The 21581-nt window shown below is 47.8% G+C and overlaps 1 protein-coding gene across 3 annotated transcripts in view; it reads right to left on the reverse strand.

Moving 5' to 3' along the window:
• Window positions 1-21581, reverse strand: part of LHFPL2 (LHFPL tetraspan subfamily member 2) — a 177749-nt gene that overhangs the window by 54342 nt on the left and 101826 nt on the right. Inside the window, exon 4 of one of the 3 annotated variants that reach the window (XM_060093080.1) lies at window positions 6230-6350. The exons of the other annotated variants lie outside the window; for them this stretch is intronic. The gene's annotated coding sequence lies outside the window, so the exon portion shown is untranslated. The remainder of the gene's footprint in view (window positions 1-6229; window positions 6351-21581) is intronic. 3 annotated transcript variants of the gene reach the window in all.

Here is a 21581-nt window from a genome sequence, read left to right on the forward strand (position 1 = left end):
CTGTTCCAGGGCCTCCGTGGCAGGCCCATAAATGAGGCAGGTAGAAAGGGAGCTGTGGAGGACTCTCACAAATGCAGCACCCGTGACTCAGTGATTCCCTGTCTGTATGCCTCACCCATCCCTGGTGCTGACTCAAGCATGTTGTGACCGCTGGGTTTTCTTTTCCCAACCACCCTTTGGATTCAAAGAAAAACAGGAACACAAAGGCAGAACTCCAGATGTGGGGTCCGTTTTCCCTACTTCCCATGTTACTAAAGCGGCTGCAGACCCCTGGGGCCCAAGCTTTGGCCCCCAGGGCCTCCTCTACCCAAGCAGGCTCCTACTGTCCCCCGCTCCGCTCCGGCAAAACTCACCTCTCCTGCCAACCCGTGACGGGGGAGGCAGAGGCTGGGACGAGGCCCGGGGATTTCAAGTAGAAAAACACTGCCAAAACCACCCAGCCACCTCAACTTAAGCTTTTCAAATCTTAGAATATTATTTTTCACCCTGTACTGTAAAGTCCATGGCAAAAACTTAAAAGCTATCATAGCATTTTGTTTCAAGTTGAACAAGTATGCTGGAATGTGGGGAGAAAAACCATCAACTTCTTAGGAGTGAAAGAGAAAGAAAAAAAAATTTTTTTTTCTAGTGTCCCAGGACTGCTCCCCATTACATATTAGTTCTTTGTATCCCACAAAGGGAAATGAGGCTTCATCCGAGTCCTGGGTCATACCACAGGGTCAGACATAAAGGAATGGGGTTCCAGAGAAGGTGGTTTCTTGCCAAGGAACTGCAGAGGCGGTTCTGACCTGGAGTACGACACTCAGCACCCACGTGCACAGGGACTGGCGTCCCACTCAACTCTCACCCTGAGGAAATCACTGTGGGGGGGACAGAGATAAAGACGATCCTCAGAGAGCCCCCTCTGGACCCCTCTGGTGCAGAGACCCCCTTCACGTCTCAGCCCCTCTCCTGCTAGCCTCATGTTCCCCAGAGCAGGGAGGGGACCATCCACAGCGGCCAGTGGGAGCTGGGCAGGGATGGAGAAGCACCATCCCTAGAGTCTCCACCAGAGCTGCCCAGAGTCATGGGAGCATGATGAGACCAGGAGCGGAAATCCAGGCAGAGAGCCCCTCCCTGTCAGCCGTGCTGCCGGCCCCCCCCGGCTCCGCCTGCTGATGCCCAGCCCCGCCCCCTCTGCCGAGGCTGTCCAGGCCCGGAGCCCTCATGCAGGAAGTAGGGAGGCCTAGCCCTTGCTCCCTTGCCAAGCCTGGCTGGGGGTGTCTGTGGATAACCACAGACACATCGTGACTGCTGCCCACTGGGCTCCGTCACTCCAGGACCCTGTCCCCAGGGGCAGGCAGGCTGTGGGCTCCTCCACAGACCTGACCGCACCATTTCCCCACCACAATGGGCTCTGGATCCTGACACAAACTGATAACCATCTCTGGAATACAATCAAAATCACAAGCTGGAGCCTCCCGGTCTCAGAGTTTTAATAATCAGACTGACTGTTGATACCCTTGGAAGGGACTTAGGCATCCTCCCATGAGGGAATTGGGAGTCGATCAAAAGACCCGTGAAAAGGGAGCTCGCTGGGCTTCCTTCTATGGTCACCCAGTCACGGCTTCCACGGTCAGACGTTGCTACAGTTTCTGAGGAGGCCATGCCAAGAACAGACCCATGACAGAGCCTGAAAACAGGCGCAGGGAGAAAATGGGATCACGTGAAGAGTGGGCGCACAGGGGGCGTGGGGAAGGATGCCATTATTCAGGTCCACCTTGGCCATGGCCCTGCAAACAGCGGGTGCCTGTACTGTCCAGACACAAGCGACCAGCCTGTCATGCTCGTTCTCTGAGAGACTGGATAAGGACCCTGGCCTCTCAAGGAATGATTCTATCTCCTGCACAGGGCAAGCTACCTACATTCTCATCAACGTTTTTAAATTATCAAAATGACTTTCACCTCCCAGCTCTAGTGTCTGAGCTATTCTTTTGCTCTTAAAATGTTGCTAAAGTCTGCCCCATTATTTTAGAAGAGCCTCAATTATACATCCACTAGCACAGGCTGCATTTTACTGAATTAATTGTTATGTCGACAGTAGAGTCTGCCCAATCATATACATTTTGACCAGCACAATTCTAATACACAACACTCGTAATTTTGTTGTTATATTAAAAGTGTCACCAGCACCACCAGGCAAGGAAAACATCTCAGGATGATGAGAAACAGCTGTTAAAGCACTGCCATTCTTTTTTTTAGCTTAGGCCAAATACAAGATGATAAAAAAATGGAATGGGGTCAACTCCCCTGCCGGTGTGCCTTCACCCTTCCTCAGAGTCCTGAAGATCATGGTGGACTCGAACCCTTTGCCCCTCAAAGTGTGCTCCCTGGACCAGCATCATCGGCATCCCCTGGGAGCTTGTTAGAACTATAGCATCTCAGACCCCTTTCCCCTCCCACCCTCCCACTCCCCTGTCCACCCCCTACTTTTACATATACTTTGGCCTCAGATCTGAGATCAGTCCCCACTCCCTGGAGGCCACTGAAGCTTTCTCCAAGGGGCCCTGTTGCTGTGGCAACCCCATGCTGGCTGGCATTCCACCCACCTGGCTGCACCCTGACCCTGCTGGCCTCCTCTGCTGACCTGTCCGGGACGGTTAGCAAGGCGTTTTGCCCCCAAAAAATGTTTATTCATGAGGAAAAAGATGTACTTTAAGGCGTCAACTGCCAGTCCATCCTGGCTCACCCAGTCCCTCTCTTCCCACTTGCCCAATTAGAAAGATCATCTTGTTTCCTGGCATCCAATTCTAAGGGCACTGAACACAGGCAGGGGACCAGAAGAGGGCTCCAAGAACAGCTCTAAGTGAATGGAAACAAGATGATTTCTGCTCAAAGCAATTTCCTCGGCACCCACCCTTTCCTCCCACCATGGACCCCATGTTGAAGGGATGCCAAGGCCACGTGGAAGTAACAGAACACCAACATATGCAAGACATTTTTTTTAACCCTCAAAATACAGCAGAAAGAACAGAGAGCCAATCACTTAACTCTCCTTTTATCCCACCCAAGTTGAAAGTCTGATAGTCTTATCCCAATTTCCCAGATGATAGAGAGATGAATCCAAGTTCTTCTTATGTGGAGAAGCGTGCATAAATAAGGGAGGATGTAAACTTCAAAAGCTTCTGACTTAGCTGTGTTCTCAAATTCTGACTTTTTAGGGGAACCCTGGAAATGACCATAAGTGCTCAATTTACCTTATCATCTTGCCATACTACAGGGATGGCAAATAGGTCAGGCCATTCCCCTTTTCTTTGCTCACAGTAGACGGCACTAATTTATCACAGTGCTTTTCCCCACTAAACCTAGACACTGCCTTAGAATCTTTTCAACAGACCCCCCACCCCAGAACTCCTGAACCAGGATGCACATTTGAACAGGACCCCAGGTGATTCGCATGCACACTGAAGTTTGAGAAACACTAGTGCAATCTGGACCTGATGTGAGATGCACTTGACACTCCTGGTCTACTATCTTGGGGTTTCCAACCTCTACATCCCCACTTCTATTCCAACTCTTTCAGAGGTTTCAAAAACTGGAGGCTTATATATACAACAGTTGATCCATTAAACTTTTTAAAAATTGGTAGCAAACATTCAAAGATTGGAAGACAATGTAAAAATCCAAATCTCTGGCTTTTCTTTCAGGTGAAAAAAAATCAGTACACTGGCAATACTGGACTTACATTTCCACATGACAACAGATGACTGGAGTTGAGTAGTGGCTGTTCTCTTTAGACAGGGCAGATTCTCCAATTTTCCCCAGTCTCCACTACTCCATATTGCCTTACAGTACAGCAGCCTGTTTTGCTCTTTGAGCTGCCTACCTGAATGTGTGACTATAACATCATAGAGACTATGTTTCCAAAATCGACAAGAACCATCGCCCACGACACCCACCTTCACATTCAACTCTTTGTACTAATTCTGAAGGTAAGCAACTGCACCTGCATTGGCACTTTCCCCTTCTCCATATGATCCCTGTGTTGGGGAGAGGACCACGTGCTGTGTGAGCTGCCTCTTCATACCATTCCTGTCTTGTTTGAGATCCACAGGTTGCTGGGGTCTGCAACCACACACCACGTATCCTTTGTATTGTCCAGTGCCCAGCACCAAGCCCACATCAGGGAACGCAATCCTGTTTGCAACCTACTTCAAATGCCAGCTCTGCCACTCAGTAGCAGTGTGATGACCCTAGGCAAGCCACTAACTCCCCCTGAGCCTGTTTCCTCATCTGTGAACTGAGAGGAAGCACTTAACTCAGTACTCCACTGAGTTATTGTAGGAAATAAACAAAAGATTGCTTGCCAAGTGCTTAGCCCAGTGCCCCGCACACCTATGCGCTCAATAAAAGTGGCTATTCCTATCATTATACACAGTTGGTGCTCAACAAAGATTTGTTAACTGATTAACTGACCCATCACCTTGGACCATCCCCCTCCCCAGAGAAATGGTCAGCTCTCACACCCTCTGCATTGACACCTAGGGGAGGGGATGAGGTGTTGTAGCCTCTGGGGGTTGGTCTCCGGACAGGCTACCCACATCAGCACTACAGGATGTGGGCCTGTGGGATGGAGCCCTAAAACCACACAGCCACGCCTGGCATTTTTCCCTCACCCCTACTCACAACTTCTACACAAAGCCGCCAGACACTGTGCTTTTTGAAAAGTTATTAGCATCTCCATATGCCTGCCTTGAAGTTAATAAGGTATATTTTAAAATTCCATTTCAACCCACACAAAGCTCTCCCTTTGCTGATCTCATACTGCACTTGGTGAGGACACCACACAGCTCAGCGTTTAAGGCTCTCTCCACGTTTCATACAGAAAAACCCTTAAGTGGCCTCTCAAGGTGATTAGCACACTGTGTGGCAAACAGAAGGTGTTTTTAAAAGTACACACACCTACACACTCGTCCATACACAACAATTTCCTTGTTTCAGGCAAAACAGATCTTTCTTGGCATTCATTTTGCACCAGCAAAGTGCTAAGCACACAACAAACACAATACATGCCATGCCCATCCGTAACCATCCCCTTGTGTTCTAAAAGACAAGCTTCGTGTTAACTAAACTATGAAATGGAACTCGTCCAGTTTTCTTTGGTAATGTTTGACCCATGCACTGTAAAATAAATGAAAAGGGACTGAATTGGGTCACTGGCTTGTTTCCTTAAAAAGGGACTGGTGATGATCTCTGAGCTGCAACACTTTGTCTGCCAACACTGCAAAATTGTTGGAAGAAACATGTATCTTTCCAAAAGCAATGCAAGCTTCCATGCAAGCTCCTCTTTTCGGTTCTATAATATCAGTCACTGATTTCAACAGGCCACAGACCTTGGCCTCAGCCATCCTTTTTAGAAACTACAGCGGCCACCCATTCACAGCCTGGAGAATGCAGGGGGGGGCGTGGTGGTCACCAGCGGGGGCGGGCTGGGAAGAGAACCACCCTGGCTGTTTTTAGTCTCCTAGAGATGGGGAGGAAACAGAGGTGTCTGGGACCACTCCTGGCACCTGTGGTCGATGGCAGTTAGTCAAACATCCGCTGCTGCTGCCGCTCCATGACTGGCCTTGACTTGTAAGTGGCACATTAAAGCAGCTCCAAAATTCACTGTTTTAATGGCAGCCCTTGACAATGGCTCCTCCGTGGGGCAGACAATGGTCTTTTTGAAGCGGCTCTCTGGGGCCGATCTGGAATGGTCTGTTTGTCTGAACAAACCACACAGCCCGGAAAGGCAGCCGCTACCTTGCTATGGAGACAGGGAGGACATCCCACATTCGTGGCCTTTAGCAACAAGGAAAACCCAAGGTCTGTGACTTCCCTGTGTCTCTGGTGAGGGAACAACATTGACCTCTAGCCCTGCCAGAGGGAACCATGGAAGCCTCTTTGAGCAGAGCCTGAGGTGTCCAGGAGGGAAAATGGCCTGAATACTAGCATTAAGAACAAAGGAACAGGGCTTCCCTGGTGGCGCAGTGGTTGGGAGTCCGCCTGCCGATGCAGGGGACACGGGTTCGTGCCCCGATCTGGGAAGATCCCACATGCCGTGGAGCGGCTGGGCCCGTGAGCCGTGGCCGCTGAGCCTGCGCGTCCGGAGCCTGTGCTCCGCAACGGGAGAGGCCACAACAGTGAGGGGCCCGTGTACCACAAAAAAAAAAAAAAAAAAAAAAGAACAAAGGAACAGAAAATCCCTTACCTCCCACTGAGAGGCAGTGTGTCCCTTGATTAACTGCTTGAGGTGTCACCAGGGAGTTGCAGCCTCATCTTCCCAACCATCTGTCACCCCCATTTCACCCCAGACCTGGGTGGTGCCGGCCCTGAGGACAGACGCTAAATCAGCCGCTTTGAAAGAAGTCGTGTAACGGGACCTCGCAGTTGGCCAGCAGTGAAGGCGGAGGAGGTGAAACATTTGGGGAACTAGAGGGAGGGGGAGAGAGTGGGAAGAGCATCTTCCAAGTATTTACTGATAACAAACTATAAACACTCTGACCAGAGGCCCAAGGCCTTGTGGCACTTCCTTGGAAGTTTCTCACTCCTCCTGAATGACCCCTGAGTGCAGGCGTGAGACACAGAAGCCGCTGGAGGAGGTTCCAGAGCTCCCACTTCAAAGGCGACCACTGCTCGTAGAAGCCATTTCACCTTCCACCGTGTGGAGAACACACTCAGTGAGCCAGTCACAAAGTCCCCGGGAAAGGGGGTGGGGTCCCTTCCATAACCTCTCGCAATGTCACCAGCCTAGCACCTGATAAATCAGTTACTGAAACAGATCCTGGCCTTCTGGTGACTGGGGATCCGGTAACACTCAAAAGGGGGGAAAAACGTAAAAAGCCCATAAAATAATACTGTGCTGCAAAACCCACAGAAAAGAGAACTTACAGTTTAGACGTGCACCACAGGAAAATGGTAATAATTAAAGCAACTGCCGAGTACCTGCAAACTTACAGAAGTGAGAGCCGTCACTGGCTTGCGCCCACCTAGCCAACAGAGGACGGGAACCAGAACCACTGGTCTGAGCTTAAGTTAAACTTGAAAAAGAAAAATAGCACCCCCATTTAAAAAATGTATTTCTGTAGAAGAAATGGCATTAGAATACTTTGAGTTTGAATTATGACAAGGGTGCACTTTAAGAGGCAAGCCATTTGTAATTCTAGAATCCCTAAGTTACAGAAATTTAATAGCTGTGACCTTGGATGTTAAAAAAAAACAACCCCATTGTAGCTAAGCTTTTGTCCAACTACCTCCGTATCCTTCAGAAATAAATCCTCCGGCATTGTGTGATGGCTCTGATTTGCCATCAGGGAAAGAAAAGTTAACAATCGACGGGCCCTCGTGTTACCCCAGAGCATGCTTCCTCCAGCAGGGTCCCTAGAGAGGCTCGGGTTTCTGAATGGGGGACAGGGCTATGGCCCGGGCAGCAGGACAATCAAACACACCCACTTTTACAGAGCTGCCAAACCCACTGGCCCTTGTCCCTCTGCGGAATCTACCAGCAAAGGCCACTTGTGAATTGCTTCCTGGGATTTCCAGGAATTGCTCCACGGGGTGGGGGGGCTCCCCCCTGTGCCCACGTGGGTGCTGTTATCTCGTCACCCCTTCATCTCCTCGCATCCCCCTCCCACCTGTCCTTCAAGGTCTAGCTCGAATGCCATCTCTTCCAGGAAGCCTTTCCCTTTAGACGGTCTCCCCCACCAGGTGGCCCAGGTTTTACTGGAGCCCCTCGGACGGCACAGCACTTTCTAGAGCAGGGTGGGTTTAAGAACACGATTTTTCTCCCTTATTGGACAGTCCACACGTTAGTTCTGAATCCTCGTCTGACTCAGCGTCACATCCCCACAGGGCCGCACACGCAGTCTCTGCTCAGCGACCCCCTAGAGCGCCGGCCCACCTGCAGGGAGGGCGGGTGAGCCCACAGGCCTCCGCAGGCCAGGCGCCGGGACCCCGGCCTCCCGGCCTCCCACCCAGGCGCTCTGGGCTTCCGGGCTTCCCACCTTTCTCACTGCCCCTCTCGGGGGGACAGAGAGTGGCAGGATGGCCCCGCCCTCAGCCCTATCCCTAGAGACAACTCCAGCCCCCAGGCCTGGCCTCCTAGGGGCAGGGGCACAGGGCCAGGAGCTGCTGCAGCTCTTTCTCCAGCCCCACCTTGGCCGCCCCCCGTGCAGGTCCCAGAAGCACAGGCAGCACAGGGAGGCCGTGCAGGGGCTGAAAAAAGAGCCCTTCTTCACCCAGTCAGGTCACCTTCAGGTCCACACAGATGGAGGAGTAAGGAGACGGGGAGAGCTGCACAGTGACACTGAGGACAAAGTATCAGTAGGATGAGGCAGGGCCCAGCGGCACTGTGGTCTGGGAGCTGAGGGCAGAGAGCTGACTGTGGAGACAGTGGAGGGGACCGCCTCGGAGGCAGACCCGGGCGGGGGCGGGGCGGGGGCAGCAGCACTCCCGTCCCTGGTGGTCCCGAGGGGCTGACAGCACCGCCCACTGACCTGGGAGCAAGCTGGGGGCCCGAGGGCGGCTTAGGGAAATCACTGACCACCCACCAGTGCCAGGGTAGCAATGAGGAGACACCTGCCAACGGAGCATCTCCAGGTTCTCAGCTCTGCCCGGCTCTCCGGGGCCTCCCTTACTCCAGGTCCCCAGGCTGCGAGAGCTCCGCTGCCACGCGGCTGCAAACCATGACCTCCAGGAGGGCAGAGACCCCGTCTGGCTCCCTGCTCACTATTATATCCTCACACGGCGTCTGGCGCACACAGCTGGCGTCTCCTAACTACCTGTTGGATGACTCCTCAGCGGGCAAGACAGAGCTCGGGTCTGGTTTGGAATCATAGGAAGTAGCACCGTTTGAACACGACGGGCAAAGAGCAAATCTGCGTCTCCATTCCATCATTTATACACAGGGGACCAGAGGGGGCAAATAAAATCTTTAAATCAAAATCGATACACACTTTCTTGTAATTAAGTCAGGAAAACCTCAGTGGTGATTTTTGTCAATAGGACGAATACGTATTATAGCAGTTCCCCCTTATCCATGGTTTCGCTTTCTGTTGTTTGCTACCCATAGTCAACCATGGTCTGAAAATATTAAATGAAAAATTCCAGAAATAAACAGTTCACAAGCCTTAAATTGCGTGTCATTCTGAGTAGTGTGATGAAATCTCCCAAAGTCCCCCTCCGTCCCTCCCGGGACATGAATCATCACCTTGTCCAGCTTGTCCCACCCGTTAGTCACTTAGTAGCCCTGCTGCAATTGTCAGATTGACTGTCGCTATATCACAGTGCTTGTGCTCAAGTCACCCTTATTTTACTGAAGAGTGGCCCCAAAGTCAAGAATAGTGATGCTGGCAATTGAAATCCGCCAAAGAAAAGCCGTAAAAGGCTTCTTCTTTAAGTGAAAAGGTAAAAGTTCTCAACTTAATAAGGAAAGAAAAAAAAAGCATATGCTGCGGTTGCTAATATTCAGTAAGAATGAATCTTCTATGTACAAAATTGTGAAGAAAAAAGAAATTCGTTCTGGTTTTGCTGCTGCACCTCAAACTGCAAAAGTTACAGACACAGTGCGTGACAAGTGGTTAAGATGGAAAAGGCATTAAATCTGTACAGTAAGATATTTTGACAGAGAGAAACCACATTCACATAACTTTTATTACAGTATATTATTATGTGTTCTATTTATTATTAATTATTGTTGTTAATCTCTGACCATGCCTAATTTGTAAATTAAACTTTATCACAGGTGTGTGTGGATAGGAAAGACAGGATATACGGGGTTTGGTACCCCAAGTTTTCAGGCATCCACCAGAGGTCCTGGAACGTGTTCCCCACGCATGGGGTCGTGGAGGCAGGGGTGGGCGGCTATTGTATTTGTCTGAATCTTCGAGTCACCGATCTGTGCAGATGCAGCGAGGAACCACAGCTCTGCTGCCTACAGCAGTTTTATAACAGTTCGTTCCGGCGAGGTCAGGCCACCTTGGCGGGGATGTCAGGCCAAGGGCAGAAAAGCGTGCCAGTAAGTCCTGGGTCACTTTCTTGTGCACGCGCGCGCACACACACACCAGAACACAAAAACGGCAAACCGAAGTGACTGTTTCGGCCGGCATTAATCTGCATCTCAGTCTGCTTTTTAGTAACTCGGTCAGACTCTAAGCTTTTCTTTCTTGTCTTCTCTTTTCTAAAAGAAAACATTCCCTAACCAAAATATGGAATTCATCTGCATGTAATCCCAAGTGGAGCACAGACTCATTTCCTCTTGATCTGTTTCACTTACTCCCACTCCCGTTTCTCATGGACAATGACTGGAAACACTCCCCGGTAGGAATTTCAACCGCCCTCTTTGAGACAGATGTTTTGGAAACCACTGACAAGCGGCCCGTCACTATGAGGCACTCTCACGACCATTCAGGTCCAAACTACCCAGCTCTACCACGGCCTGCAAGACCTTAGGTAACTGTTAGATCGGGTCAGACAGATACCTGTTATTTAGCAACTTTTTCTCCATATCCCCTTTAACCAACACTCCCCACCAGGAGGCCACATCCAAGACCCTATCTCAGCAAAGTCATCCTCATCTGCTACAGCATCAAGGGTGGGATTTCTCAGGCGTCTCTGTAAAGATCCAGTATGGTCAAATCTTTCGATGAAAACATTACTTTCAGGAAGTGAGCGAGGCACTTGGGAAAGAAAAATGAACTTGTATAAGCCACTAGGGCCCTGTTCATAAATTTCTGCTAGGCAAATGGGGCCCTTGTGGCTTGAGAGAGTTATTGCTCAATACTTCCTAAGCACCCACACAAGTTCATGTTTCTCCCTGGGGGCCTCACTGGCTCCACAAGAGAAACACACTACAGGCTTCAGTCTTGTTTCAAATGGGTGTGTTGCACGGAGGCAGATTGTTCAAGTCGCCTGGATGTGCTATGCAATAGCTGCTCAAACAGTTCCAGCTTTTCCAAATGCACCTACAAAAACAAACCTAAATGCCTGTTAAATTCACTCTTTAGGGGACTGCCCTGCTCCAGCAGAGTCAACTGACTGGAGAGAAGTTTCAGCAGATCCTAACGCTCTCACTGGAACCACGTGGTTATTGGCAGAAATAAGGAATAGCTCACGCACATTTGGAAGGGCACGAAGTAAGGGAAGAGCAGATCCGCACAAAGACTACCCTTCCCCAGCCTTTGTGAAGGCCGTGTGTGACACAGAGGATGGACTGGAGAAGCCGAGGTACCTACCACCTGAGAAAAACACCCAACATTTAACAACTTAAAACCTGTGCAAAGGTTATTCCATCTGCCTTAGCAACGCTACCTGCTGCTGTGGCTTCAAGAGTCCTAATTTCTCCTGCACCAGTAAAACTGTGGAGTGACTGTGAGCCATTAAATCCAGGCACAAACACACACTTCCAGAGCTGCACGTGCCTGCTTAGTATTAGCACCCCCCCCTCCCCGTGAGCTTAGACTGTTAGCTCCTTTTCTCTACATTCTTTTTACAACCAATGAGGATCATTTACACGCAACACTACATTTCAGCTTTATATGGAGCCATCTTGGAGCGGGTTGATCATAAAGTTGTAACTATGACAAGAAAGACATTTTTCAAACTAGGTATCCTTAGGTACTCCACTTACCAAAACCATTAGGGAGGAAAACACGCACATGTATAAAAATTAAAAAGGGACTAACAGGGCCTCCCTGGTGGCGCAAGTGGTTGAGAGTCCGCCTGCCGATGCAGGGGATACGGGTTCGTGCCCCGGTCTGGGAGGATCCCATATGTCGCGGAGCGGCTGGGCCCGTGAGCCATGGCCGCTGGGCCTGCGCGTCCGGAGCCTGTGCTCCGCAACGGGAGAGGCCACGAAACTGAGAGGCCCGCATACCGCAAAAAGAAAAAAAAAAAAAAAAAAAAAAAAAAAAAAGGGACTAACAGAGAGAGGCAATGTAGCAGAACATTTACAGACATAAACTCTAACCAAAGGGACCTAACCCCAGCTCCCCTATTGTATCAGCTGTGTGACCTTGGGCAAGTTATTCAATCTCTGAGCCTCAGTTTCCCCCTGTGTGAAATGGGGATAATAACAGAACCTACATTTACTACCACGGACATGTATCCGCAGCACAGCTCTCAGCAAATGGAAAGCTCTCAGTAATGGTAGCTTTTATCACGTGACTCTTATAACCTCTGCTCCATGGCTCACTGGGGCTTACTTAAGAATGACACTCTCTGGCAGAGTCACCTGCACAGATGACCAGAATTGGCCTCCTGTTCCCCTTGCCACTTAGGTCACAGTCTACATGTTCCGTTTATATTGACTAAGAGTTTCCTGATGACACAGCAGTTACCCAGAAACATCTATTTGTTTAGTTCTTTGCTTTTCGCTGCTTCCAAATGTCTGCGGATTGATCTATGTGGATCCCAGAAATGTAATCGTTACTTGCTCGGCTAAAGAGGCTTCTCTCTGTGTTTGTTTTTACTAGAAGTCAGTCCGCCGAACCTGTGGTTTGCAAACTTTCTTCTGAGCATAGAACACTATTTATCAAACGGAATCTGACAAGCAACCCCAGTTCTGTATATGAAACAGATCAAAGCAGAGCTGTGCTGATTAAAAAGTAAGAGGCTGACAAGGGCCACCTTGCTCCTGTCACAACCATTACATCCAGTGAGCCCCTGAAATGCCCTCAGGAACTGTAGCACTCTACAACATGCTCAGAAAAACCCTGATCTAAACCGCTCTTGCAGCTTGGTCCTCATGGCCCACAAACACCACATGCCCTGACCGTGAAGTCACACTGCAGAGCTCTGGCTTTTCGTGTCCCAGTTTCATCAGTGATGGCAAAGTCAGAGACCCACAAAACCACGATCCCTCGCTTAGCAACTGTCCCTAACATGGCTGTGGTCTGTGCAGACACACAGGCTTATTTTCCTTGTTTTACTGACTTACCCTGAGATACATCAACCCCCAAAAGAAATGCCCTAGGTCCACGGTGTTCACACGGCCGTGCCAGTCGCTGTGTATGATGCAGGATATCGCTGTTACTGGTTTCTGGAGGAGCCGAGTTCCATTTAGAGTTTTTTGCACCCATTGGGCTATGACGTATAAACCAGGGTCGATCTAATCTAACAAAACTCCAAAGAATTTTCAGTGACAGTGACATGGCCATGGTGGAGTATATACTCTTCACAGAGCTTGTGAACTACCAGCACAGGGTTCACATATGGGAAATGTAACAGGGATAAAAAATGAGAGAGATTCGGGGTAGGGGGTCAGAATACTGAAGCAGCTGGAGAAAGTCGTCATTTCAGAAAGCTTGGAGACTGGGAAGCAGGCCCCTCTCCTCCTTTGCTTCACCGCTGCTCAGCGGAAGTGTGATGGAGATTTAGCTGTGGGAAGGCAAGAGGGAGAGGGGGACTTGTCCAGGGTGGTCCAAGGGACACCAGCCAGGAGTGATGGGGCTGCAGCCAACCAACAAAAGGTCCCAACCAATCGTGAGGAAAGTATTTCCTTCACAGAAAAAGCCACCCCGTGTCCCGAGGGAACAGCTGGAAGACTCCCAGCCTGAGTCATTCGGAAACAGATTTTACAAAGCGCTCCAGAGTTTCCCAGGGGAACCATCTGGCCATGACGGAGGAAGAGGCTTCAGGACCAACTGGGTCTTCTCCAGCTCCAGCTCCCATGATCCTCGCATCTTTCTGCCTCTTCCCAACTCATCGTGGCCAGCATGGCTGTGGCCTGACTGTCACGACCCTCTAGCCCGAGCATTTTAAGGCCCGGATGTAGCGACTGACGGGGCTCTGCCTGAGGCCTCCCAGCTGCAGTGCACGAGCCTGCGGCCCTGACGTCCCTGTCCACAGCTCCTCCTGGCCTTGGAGCACTGAGAGGACGGCGGGTGTGATGTCCCAGGACCCAGTGCTGCCAGGCCTGGGTCCTCCACAGTCAGGCCTTGGCAATGGGCAGCACCCAGGCCTCATCCACTTCCACATCACACCAGCGCCTGCCGAAAACGGGCCCCTTCGACATCTGCTAATCAGATTTGCTCCACGGAGCCAGGAAAAATTAAACTAGGTCTATGCCGGGAATGCTGGCGAGATCATGGGACCTCACATCCCCACAGCTGGTTGGCAGGTGGAACAGATGTCTGCTGGAATTTAATCATTAAGCTGGAAGGATGAGCCCTAAGTGACACTGGTCACCTTCAGAGATAGGTGTCAGCCAGCCCTCGGGAAAATGTCAGGTGAACGGGCTCCAACTACTCCTTCAGTCCCTCTAACCTTCCGGAGGCAGTGTTAGCACGACCGCCCTGGACCCTCCACCTGTGATCAGGAGCCGTTTTCCGGTGCTACGAACCACATGCCAGACATTTTAGGTTCCTGTTAACTCTTCATGTGACTCGGGTTTCTGGAAAAGCCCTGTCCAGAAATTGAGTTTTAAGCTATAGAAAAGCTTCATAGAAAGTATCTGATTAGATAAACAACCATATTTTTTCTGTCTTGTTTCAAAGTTTTTGTCAGGTGCTACTGCTTACGTTAGTGTATCCATTGACTATGGCTGTGTAACAAAGAGCCTCAAAATTTAGTGGCTTAAAACAACAGTGACTTATGACTTCTCACAATTCCGTGGGTTGCCTGGGCTCACCCACGCACTGCTCTCAGCTGGGTCAGCTGTGCTAAAGGCCCTCGAAGGCTTCATTCACACATCTGGCAGTTAACACTGCCTGTTGATGGGGGCATCTAGGCTCTCCTCCACCGGCCTCTCATCCTCCTGTAGGCTAGACCAGCCTCTTCACATGGAGGTCTCAGGGCAAAGCCCCAAGAGGGCAAAAGTGAAACTGCCAGACTTCTAGAGAACTGGACTCTGGAACTCACATGACACCTGGGTTGCATCTATCACTCCAAGCAAGTCAGAAGGCCAGCCCAGATTCAAGGGGTAGTGAAATAGGCTCCAGTCCTGGATGGGAAGACTTTAAATCTACTTTAAATCTACCACATGTCAGCATCTCCCCCACTGTGTCAGAGTGACATGAGTTCTGGGAGACGGTTTGCAGGTGCTTTCAGATCAAAGGGATCCCAGGACAAATGCCGAATCCTATATGCCACCCCTGAAAAGCCACTGTACTCACTAGCATGGTAAAGTCTCTGAGAAGTCCCACAATAAAAATAAATCCTGTTTAACTTTGTTTCATGATGAACAAATATGTTTATAGAAGCCAAGGAACTTTTAACACCATTTTGGAAAGTGTGGTCATGAATCCTGGATTTGGAGAACAATTCTAGTTTAGCATACTTTTGTCTTTTGGAACATCCCAGAAATGTCATATGTGTCCAAAATACTCTCTAATGTGTGAAACTGGCACATACTACCAGAAGTCCTGCGTTGAGGTCATAAAACTAAAGATCACCACAGTTATCTCTCAGGTAATTAGACATGGAGAAACTTCTACTCAAAATCATCTTGATTAGCCCTAAAAAATTTTCCTCAAAGTTGATACACAAAGGTTTGGAGTCTTCATCTTCAGATATAATATTTTTGAGCATTGACAGAAGCCCTGATTCTTACAGAATGGATTCACTCAAACCTTCACAAGCCTAAAATTCAGTGAAAATATCATAACCAATATTCTTCCACAAGGGGCTGATGAACCACTCAAGAACTACTTTAATTCTTATCTACTGGCCACGATCTGTACCCTCCCATACAATTTTCTGCTCATACAGAAAGAAAAAAGCTCATCCATCCTCAAAACCAGGTTCTCTACTGGAAGCTTTCGATGGCTATGATACGGAAACAATAAATCTAACACTCTGATCATTAGACTATGATGATCTCAATAGTGGGTGAAGATTCATGTGGGCAAGGCCAGGTCAAATCAAGATTTAGGGCTGTTAGGATGACAGCACTTATCAGACTGGAAACGACAAGAGCAATCTCCCCAAATTCAAGGACCAGACCCCCATCCCAGTCCCTGCACTTGGAGAAGAGTACCGGCGCACAGCAAAGGCACACTGCAAACTGGATGCTAAATACAAAACTGAACATATATCCTATTTACTTTTGTTTTTTCTCTCGTGCTGGGGAGAGTGACTGACAAGGGATAGAGAGAAGGATTCATGCATCTGGCTGCTGGATCTGTTTCTTAGACTTGATTATTCTTACATTCACTCACTAAAGGACAGTGATTCATCCAAAGATACAGAGCAGCCAGGGGCCAATTTACTAAATCAGACTCAAGACGTCCTCACGTTTCTTTCTTTGGCATCAACTACTTTTAAGTCTTCATCTTATCTTATGAAATCATTAGGGAAGCATCTCCTGGAAGCCTGAATGCAGTTTCAAAGGATGGAAATGAAAGTGAATCTACAGAGGAATGGGGAATTCCATGGGGAAAAACACTCCATAAATGATACAAGAGGAAGTAACTAATTCCATATACTGTTAAACATAGCTAGATATTTAGAACACAGAACACTTGGGGCTTGATGGACTGATAGAAAATACATGGCAAAGAGAGGATAAATAGTATACTTTATGCATAATATTCACCACCTATATGAAGCATGTCACCTTCCCCTTCAACAAGGCATCCACAGGCTTTACAGGGATCACTGACCAGCCACTTAGCACAAAACGTAGGTTTCACTGCCAAAAGGCTGCATTGATGGGACTCCGAACCTCACCCAAGTTCTATAAGTGCCATTCATCATCCTGCACCTAAGTTGTTTGTTTCTATGACAGCAGGATGTTTGATGGGAACGTGGCCATGAGCCAATAGAAATGGTGTGGCTGTAAGTGGTTAATACCTGTTGACAATGGTGCAGGGGAGATGGCACAGGCAGGGGGGAGGCCCTCAGGACTCTCACAGGCTGACTTCTGCCTGCCGGCACAATCTCACTCACACCAACCACGCCCCGCTGCCTGACCACGCTCTGCACTTTCAGGCCCCTTGCCTTTGCCCTCACTGGTCTCTGCCTGGACTGCCATTCTCCTCCTTCATCCCTGAGTGAAACCCACTCATCTTTAAGGCCCAAATCAAATGTCACAGCTCTGGGATGCCTCCCCAAACAGCAGATTTAATTGCTCCTTCCTCTGTCCCCAATATAATCAGTTTATCACAGTGGCAGCTACTTCTCTGCTTGTCTCATGGCTGCACTGGGGACTCTTTTAGGGCAGGAACACTCTCCTGTTGTTCCGCCATCATGAAACAGGTCTAAGTAATTAGATGGCTGATAGCGTCAAGATCTTATCCCCTTGTCCCCTAGATGACACCAACAGAACAGATAACAGGATATTAGGATATATTGTCCATGTTAAGATGTATCATCAAGCCTGTTGTGTAACAGAAAGAATAGACAAACACGTAGCAGAGAAGGATTCTTTTTAAGGTCTACTAGCAGCACTGGATTCCACCTTGTTTTCCTTCCCCAGGAATTTCCCCAAGTAATGAAGGTGGCCCCATTCACACTTGGCTGGCCACAGTTTCCGCCAGATTTTTGTTTTCTTCCAGATCTGAGTGCATGGAAAAAATATCGTAATTTCCTTGTGGGCCTAGTTATCATTCTGTAGGCTGATTAGCACTGAAGAAACTGCAACCCTATAAGGAGCTGGGACAATCCAGCTGTTCCATTTGTTACCGTAATGGCTTATCAGCCTTTGTGACTGAGGCATGATGTGTCATTTTAGGAACAACATCTAGACGCCTCTCAGAGATTCCCTCTACATCGTCCCTTCCCCGGTTCAGGATCAATGGCCAATTCTCAGGATCTTTTAAATTCACTCCGACATCTATCAGGCACTGATACGACTTAAGTACACTCTACTCATGTGCTTTGTTTCTGACCGCCTGAGGCGTCTCTCTCTCAAGTGACCTCGTCTGTCAATGTTAAGAATGTTAAAGCCGTGTACTCAGCAGGCACTGTTGGTGCCCCAGTCCTACTGCCCTCAGCCCCCTCTCCTGAACATGTGGACAGCAAGCACTCAGGACCTCCACGTGAGGGCTCTCTTTTTGGCCCCAGCAAGGAACAGACCTTAAGCGCTTGCCTGAGGAGCACCCATCAATGACGAATGTGAGTTGGAGGAGACATATCCCAGCTTGCCGGCCCCTCAGATGGGATGATTCTGAAGAATGTTTCCTAGAGTTCACTAGGGATTGAGCAACCTGCTCAAGAGCATCCCTTTACTGGCTTTCTTCTCCTCCCTAATTCACATGCCTATTCCCCAAACAATGCTTTCCAGGATAACCTCCCAGGTAGCCTACTTGTGCTTGAATCTTTGTCACAGGATCTGTACTGGGGGAACCCCATCTAAGAAAGGTACAACAATGAAGCAACTTGATACCGATAAGGGAAGGCAGAACCCTGGGACATCCAATATTCAGGTGTAGTCAGTATTCATAGTAAACAAAATATGTCATGGTATATTTATGCTGAAGAACCTTTTCATGTCTTGGTCATAAGGAGTCTGAGAGCCTCAAGAAGCGAATGGAGCTGTCTTAAATCTCTGGGAATCAGTGCATTATATGTGTTCTAAAGATTGGATTTCAGTGGCTGCTTCCAGCTTCCAGGGTATTAAATTTCCTTTTATTCTTCCCAGCACCATATTTCCAATAAGCCCTGAAAAAAACGTAACCCTGGGGAAGGATATTTTGCTATCTTAATAAAGTCTTTCAATCCTTAGGAGACAATTCACCATATTTTCATTCTCCAAAATATTAATTTTACTCCCTTAAAGAATCTTATGAAAATAATTGTATTTCTTGCCTGATTCCATGGGAGGTGAATTGAAAAACTAGTTAATAAAGGATAATTCCAATATTACAGAAAAACAACACATGTGGAATATGGAAAGAATTAAGACCCAAAGGAAAAATGTCAAGTCCTCAAATCAAAAACCCTTTAAATAGAGAGTAATGCCCAAGGCCTCTCACTTGACTAATATGTGGTAGAGGTTATTCAAGGTGTACTTTGCTTTAAGCCAAGCAAGTAGGTGAAGAATTCAGGTTTCTATAAAAGATAAACTAGCGGATGAGGATTTACTTCACACATAGAATTAATAAATATTCCGTTACAATACCATGCCCTGCAAAACATCAATTTTACTTTAGAGAAACGTGATTTACTTATTTTTAAAGACTGTCTCTAATTGGGAAAGTGATAATCATTCATTCAGGGAGTGAAGCCTGAACTAGGGCAGGAGGAAGAGGGATGCAGATGGAGGGTGTGAAGGAGGCAGAAGTGATAGAACGTCATATAACCCATGGGATGTTGCCAATGAGGGAAAAGCAGGGTCTCGAGATGCTACTCAGGTGTCTGAGTAGCATGGAGGATGAAGTAGAGGTCTTTTTACCAGGAGATAGAATCCAGGCCACAGGGCCAGTCAGGGAAAGGGAACAGGTTCATTTGAGGGCACACTGCATTCGATGTGCCAGTGGGACACCAGGGGGAAACCCCCAACAGGCAGAAGGCTACATGGGTCTGCAGACTGGAGAAGAGGTTTGGTCTGGGGAGGTCTGGCCTGTGGGCAGCAACTGAAGGCACGGAGTACGGTAGAGAACTTGGAGAATGCAAGGAGATGCAGGAGAGACGGGGTCAAGGACTGCCTGGAAACTATCTTAAAGGGTAGGCAGGAAAAGTAAGCCAAGCAGCCTGAGAAGAAACATGAGCAGAAAAGAAGGAGGTAAGAATCACTTCAAGGGGTCAATGAACACTTCATTATGAGCCAACACGTTGTGTTTTTATTATTCCTCTGTCAACAGGCATTATACCACGTCTGCCTGGACAGGGCAGGATGCAGGGTGATGATGGGGTACCCACAAGGTCTGGGTGAGGGAGGACGGGTGCTCACTGGGTAGACTTGACTTTCCAGATGCTGACTGTCACAACCAACAAGCCACATCACAACCTCCGAGTGTGTTCTCTTTGACACTTCCACGCCTGATTTCCCCTCAAATACAGGCCAATTTGGCATGCAATTAACTATCAGTGAGAAGACACCATGCTCAAAGTTATGCATTCCAACACATCCTTCTAGGAAAATGGAAAATCATAAATGTCACAATTACCATAAATGACAATTTGACCGGAAAAGGACAGAAACAATCACAAAAGAGAAAAAACAAATGACTCTTCTATTTATGAAAAATATTCAATTTCATTAGTAATAAAAACAGTAAAATTTAAAATGAGATGCCATTCTCACATCCCAAACTGGCAAAGATGAAAAGATCTGATCATCTTCAGGGCATGACAAAACAAGTACTCTCTTATACTGCCAATGACAGCCCAACTTTCCTGGATATATTTTTAAAACTGAATCAATATCTATAAAAGCATATTCAAAGTTTATATTTAATGGTTTTAAAAAAATCAGAAATCAACTCGAATGTCAAAAATAAAATGTTAAAATGATTTAACTATATACCGTAAGACAATATTCAACCACTGAAATTTTTTTTAAACAAGAAACTTTTTATGATATGGGGAAACGCTTATAATATTAACCAAAAAAGTAACTGAATATAAAGTCACATACAGAATAAGTGCTCAGTTATGTGAAGAAAAGAACGTACAAAAAGAAAACCTTGTCACAAGATTGGCAGTGGTGATCCCTAAAGGAACTGATTATTTTTCCCTTCCTGCTTATACTTTTCTGTATGAACATGGATTATTTTTGATAATCGGGAGAAAAACACATACAAACATCTTCTGGCAATTCTAGTCCAGCCACAGGAGTAAGTACATAAGGACTACTGCTTGGCTTCAAGAGTATACAGTGCTCAAGGGCACAAGAAAGACTGAGGTGTGACCTTTGAGCAGGTAAAAAAAAAAAAAACCATCTTTAAGATGTGCAGACGACATAAATATACAAGCATAAAACATAGACTAAATAAAAATGTAATTCCTGGGTTTTTGCCCAAGTGACTTTCTCTGTAACTATCCTCGTATCAAAATGCCTGAGTTTCTAGAAGGGCAGACTTAAATATACTTGATGTGAGGTGTAAATGGCCAATAAACTGGTTACTCTGACCCTGAACAATGATGAGTCCATGACAGCAGTTGACCACCACCCTAGTCTGAACGTACCTTTCCAATCCATAGTCATTCCATGAACAGTAGGAGAAAAATAGATTGAACTTTAATTGAATCAGGAATGCAGTTTGAGAAAGAAGGAAGAAGAGAGAAATGAGGCAGTGAGGCAATGAGAACCCAGCTCCTACAGATTAGTCACACGAGATTTCTAAAGTGGATTTGCAGTCATATTTGTCTTCATTAGCTGTGAGTTAATGACAGGAAGTGTCCATTTCCTAACACAACTTGGCTGTGTATATAGAATAATTTGGATCAAAGTCAGGTACATTTCCAAGTCCATCTGAGCTTGCCAATTAGCTTTAAGAGTTTTTCATAGGCTGTTCTAGGCTGGTAACATAAGGCACAAAGACTAGGGGCCAGTCCCACCTTTACAGGTTGCCTGGCACCCCAGCCCTATAATACCTGGTAAATGGCTGCCCCGTGGCTCAGGGGATGCTGGTGTCTGGAAGGAGAGGACCGCTGTATGACTAGTGGTCTCCCCACAGTGTGAG

This window comes from Mesoplodon densirostris, chromosome 3 (genome assembly GCF_025265405.1).
Source record: "Mesoplodon densirostris isolate mMesDen1 chromosome 3, mMesDen1 primary haplotype, whole genome shotgun sequence".
Classification (NCBI taxonomy): domain Eukaryota; kingdom Metazoa; phylum Chordata; class Mammalia; order Artiodactyla; family Ziphiidae; genus Mesoplodon; species Mesoplodon densirostris.